Source organism: Leopardus geoffroyi, chromosome B4 (assembly GCF_018350155.1).
Source record: "Leopardus geoffroyi isolate Oge1 chromosome B4, O.geoffroyi_Oge1_pat1.0, whole genome shotgun sequence".
Lineage (NCBI taxonomy): Eukaryota > Metazoa > Chordata > Mammalia > Carnivora > Felidae > Leopardus > Leopardus geoffroyi.
Genome location: NC_059341.1, coordinates 27,011,157 through 27,016,290, shown reverse-complemented (window position 1 = coordinate 27,016,290; position 5,134 = coordinate 27,011,157). Strand labels below are relative to the sequence as shown.

General features: G+C 50.3%; 1 long non-coding RNA gene across 1 annotated transcript; it reads left to right on the top strand.

Moving 5' to 3' along the window:
- Positions 1–3,781: 3,781 nt before the first annotated feature.
- LOC123591434 lies at positions 3,782–4,925 on the top strand. Its single transcript, XR_006709315.1, has 2 exons — positions 3,782–3,893; positions 4,281–4,925. It is a non-coding gene; the product is annotated as an uncharacterized LOC123591434 (long non-coding RNA).
- Positions 4,926–5,134: the final 209 nt, after the last annotated feature.

Genomic DNA, 5,134 nt, shown 5'->3' with positions numbered 1-5,134 from the left:
GGGACTGGAGCATGAGTCTGTCACCCGAGCTAAAGGGGGAGCGGAAGCCGGAGGAAGGCAAGAATCTAGAAGCTAAAAGGATTGTTCAGAGAGTTACCAGAACAGAGGGTTCCGGAGCAGTTGTGATGGGGGAGCATAAGGCAAGCTGACCCCCTGCCACCCACCCCCAGGTGGGACACGTGTGGCATTCCTCAGGCACTCCTGGCCACCCAAGAACAAAGGATAGGGAAACACAAATGGTTACACTGATAGAGATCAAAGCCATACAGGTCATGAGTCTCTTTCAGTTTGCAAATATCTTAGTGAATTACAAGAAAAAGGCAATCTTATCAATAGCCTGATCTCCAGAAACCTGGGGAGCCAGTTTCCTGGAGCCCGGACATCAGCCTCCCCTCCATAATGATGTGGGGAACCAAGGCAAAAAGGAAATGGCGGATAAAATTAAGTTTGTTTATAACTTCAGCCCACTGGCAAATACTTGAGGCAAATACAGAGGGTAACACTTCTCTGGGAACCCCCTACCGACCTAATGTTAATGCCTTACTAGGGGGAAAACAACCTTAGCTTGACAATAGCAAGGCCCCTGGCATCTTATGAGTCCTCTTTACCATATCAAAGTCCTTCTGGAGCCCCCTCCCGCCCCCACCTTTGCCTCTCCCTCCCCAACTCCATAGTATATATGCCCCTGGGTCCTGTCCCTGTGCTTTAATAAAATCACCTTCTTTGCACCAAGGACATCTTAGGAATTCTTTCCGGGGCTTGTTGGGGCACCTGGGTGGCTCAGTCGGTGAAGCATCCGACTTCGGCTCAGGTCATGATTTCGCAGTTTGTGGGTTCGAGCCCCGCATCGGGCTCTGTGCTGACAGCTCAGAACCTGGAGCCGGTTTCGGATTCTGTGTCTCCCTCTCTCTCTGCTCCTCCACTGCTGGAACTCGGTCTCTGTCTCAAAAATAAACATTAAAAAAGAAGAGTTCTTTCTTGGCTGCCAGCTCCAAGCCCCCACCATTCCAAAACCCCTCTGTCACACAGGTGGGGTGCAGAGCCGGGTGTCCCGGGGCCAAAGAAATGGAAAGGCTGCAGGAGGTCAGAGCTGACTGCTTCAAACAGCACCTGCTGCTCACACTTGCTTTCTAGGGCCAGGGACGGGGAGCACGTGGGTGTGCCAGATTTAAAGGTTTTGGGGGCGCAGAGCGTATGTGGACATACCCACCGAGATCGTATTGCTCTTCTGGCTGTTGGTCCTGACAACTGGAATATTTGGGCTTGAGTGTTGACTGAAGAATTCAGTGTCACACTCCCTGGTGGGATCCAACCAAGTGTGTTTAGTGGGTGACTCAAAGTACACAAGGCAGGAATGGTGTGGCCACCAGCACAAGGAAAATGGGGACCAGCGCTATGGATGTGGGGTCCTCCATGGTGTGGGGAGGCAACTGGGTCCTCAGGGGACATCTGGCAATACCCGGAGAGTTTTTTGACTGTCACAACTTGGGTCGGGGGTGGTGCCAGTGGCTTCGAATAGGTAGAGACGCTGTTAAACATCCTCAGGTGCGCAGGGCAGCCCCATACAACAGAGAATGCTGAGATCCTGCTTAGGTTCTAGAAAATGCAGTGTCATTAGTGACCCACCAGGAGAGACTCAGCTCCTCTAGGGACTAGTACAAGGTGGAAGGGACCCTAACCATTGCTAGCAAGGGGAGTAGGAAAAAACTCCCTCTTCCTCCTGCATTTTTTTCCCTTGATTCTCACACCGCTGTTACACTCAACACTTCTGACCCCACACACGGGTGTTTACCCCCATACCAAGCCACACGAACTGAGTATCCCACAGTTAAAGCAATTCTGACACTACTTACCCAGAGACAGGGTCCGATCCCACAGTGGGTGGCTCAGTCCTACAAGACTCTCCTATCTTCCCCTCTTCAGAGGCCGGTGGCAAACCCAAGTGGTTACCTGTGCTTCTGACCTTCCTTGGGTTTCAGTAATTTCCTAGAATGGCTCACAGAGCTCAGGAAAAGCAGTTTGCTTACTATTCACCTGTTTATTCGCAAAGGATATAGTGAAGGATACAGATGACCATCCAGATGGAAGAGGTGCCTAGGGAGAGCTGTGTGGGAAGGGCCTGGGAGTTTCCAGGTCCTCGCCAGGCAGCGTGCTCCCCATGCTCAGCAACCCAGAAGCTCTCTGAACCCCGTACTTTGGGGACTTGATGGAGGTTTTGTCACATAAGTCTGATTGATCATTAGTTCCATTTCCGGCCCCTCTCCCTTTTCTGGAAAATGGTTGCGGCGGGGGGCGGGGGGGTGCTGAAAGTTCCAAGCTGCTAATCATGGCTTGGTTCATTGGTGACCAGCTCCCATCCAGGGGCCCATCGAGACCCACTTCATTAGAGCAAAAGTCATGCTACCACCCAGGGAATTACAAGGGATTTAGAAACCCTGTGTCAGGAATCGGGGCCAAAGACCAAACAGTAGAAATAGAGATGCTCCTGGGTTCTTATCACTTAGGAGATTACAAGGGTTTTAGGAGCTCTGTGCCAGGCACTGGGGGCAGAGGCCAATATAGACATTTTCTATTACTTCGCAAGAGGGAATGCATGCCATTTTATAAATATCTCACACAAGCCTCACACCTTTAGGTCACAAGACCCTTGTCTTCAAGAAAACCTGTCATTAAAAGACTTTTATCTATTGTCACAACCTCAGGTTCCACCTCTAAGAGATCAAGATTTGCCAATAACTTATTCTTGCTCAAAAGGCAGTGTTCTTAGTGATACATCGACTCATACCTTCTCAGGGTGACTCTGAGTTCTTAGGGAATTTAGGGGCCAACTATCCCACTCACTGTGGCTATAACCTAGACCCCCCTCTGCTGCTGTCTAATTTTATAGCAGCCTGGAGAGAATAACACTCTGGGGGTCAAGAGCCAGACAGCAGCTTCTCTGGCCTGGGTTTGCCCACCTGAAACATGAGATGGTCCCACAGGTGACCTCTAAGCTCCTGTGTCAACTCTGGTTCTATAATAACACTGTTGTTATTGGGGAGCCCAGAGGCCTAATGTAACCATTATCTTGGGGTCAGAAGGGTTATTCCCCCCCCCCCACTATGTTTCTGTCACTCTAAAAATGGGAAGACCCTGGAGACCATCAACACAGAAAGACATATTTACATTTTCTTAACTCAAGATATAACAGCTCGTAACTCTCAGAGGGAGGGGCCTCAGGAAAGCTTGGTCCTGGGGGTGAAAAGAGTAGCCAACCCCTAAGACAGCCCTTTCCTGTCTTGGCCTCATTCTGAGCCAGGTGATCTGTTCTCTGCCAGAGCTCCCACCACCCCTCCATGGCCTCCCTGACTTTCTTCTCACCTCTCACCTGGGGTTGGGGGAGACTTCAGAAGTAGGGTGGCCAGATGAAACACAAGGTTCTAACTAAATTGCAATTTGAAATAAATAGCCCATCATTTTTTCAGTATAAGTATATCCCAGATACTGTGTGGTTTAGTATAAGTATGTCCCCAATGCTGTGTGGTTTAGGGTAAGTAAGTCCCAAATACTGTGGTTTCACCTAAGTATGTCTCAAATACTGTGTGGTTTGGCATAAGTATGTCCCAAATACTGTGTGGTTTGGTATAAGTATGTCCCAAATACTGTGTGGTTTAGTGTAAGCATGTCCCCAGCATTGCAGAGTTAATCTTCTAGCTCTGACAGCTCTTGTGGGGAGGGAAATGAAAGGGAGTGAATGGGGAAGTGAGCACCCCAGCTGGGGCTGTCCCGGGCAGCATGGAACTCCGCCCTGGGCTGCCCACTGATCTCTCTCTTTCTCTTTCTCTACTACAGGCAGCAGGAGACAGAGGACTGGCTTCCTTCAGGGCCCGCAGCTGGAGGGAAAGAAAATTCAGGTAAGTGGGGTACTTTAGGGGGCTCCCCTGGGGATCAGTGGGGGAACACCACACGTCCAGACCTCACTCAAAGCAGGCTGCTGCTAAGAATCCAGGCCTGACACCACGGGTGTGTTGAAAGGGGTCCCCACAGCCCTGGGCCCCTCCTAGCGAGGGGCCGGTCCTGCACATCCGTGCACAGGGGAGGCAGCCAAGAATAGCCCTTGAGGGGCTGGGAACACCCAGCTTTTACAGCTGCTATGGTTTTCCAGGTTTGCAACTGCCTATTGGACCCAATGCCCATTTGGTAAAAAACGTAGTACCTTGCTTTAACTCTCCTTGGTCTACCCCGGAATGAATGGATGCTACACCCCTCTTCACACAAAGTTTATTTCTAAAGGCACGCAGTGCTGCCTTTGTGACATAACGGATGGGTGATTTCCACGGCCCTCTGCTTGGAATCACCGGAACGAGCCATTGCACTGTGGACTGAGACCGGAATGCTGTGTTGGTGACGCCCAGACCATTCATTACATTTCAATAGTGCTTCCCCAGTTATTATGATAACCCAGCCATTCCCCCACCGGGAGGAGGGAAGAGAAGGAACCAGATATTTATTGATTAGCTATAATGGCCAAGCAACACGCGTAGTTGTTTACGTATATTTTATTTAAGCTAATGGGTGTGTATTCTACTACTCATTTCTCAGATGCAGAAGGTACACCTCGGAGAGGCAAGGTTACAATCCCATCGCCAGTGAGGGGAGGAGCCTACCTTTGAATCCAGGTCTGTCTCAATTCACAGTTGAGCATTAATAAAAACGTGCTAGCAGTGAAGGGAAAGAGGCAGGCGATTCTGGTCAAATCTGCTCTGGAAACCCGGTGAAAAGGGCCGGGGGGCCGCGTGTCTTGGCATGGCCTAAGAGATGCTCCCCCTGGAGATGTGGAGTAGACAAGGTGATTTCTTGGGGTCCATGCCAACCCCGTGAGCCTAGATCCCTAATATTTTCAGAAAAGATTTTTCGATAATAAACACTTTGGACTGTGAAGCACACTTTTTTTTTTTTCTTCTTCCTGAACTGCGTCTCAGTAAGGTTTTACGTGGGCAAACCGCCAGGGAGAAATCCATCCGTCTCAACCGGAAGTTTGTCGCTTGGATACTTGGCCACGTGTGTGCCAGATCCCATCGCCGCGGTTGGGTTGCTGGCTTGCCTCCGTGTTGGCTGTCCTCGGTCGTGAAGTGTGCCTTCTTGTCTTTGGATG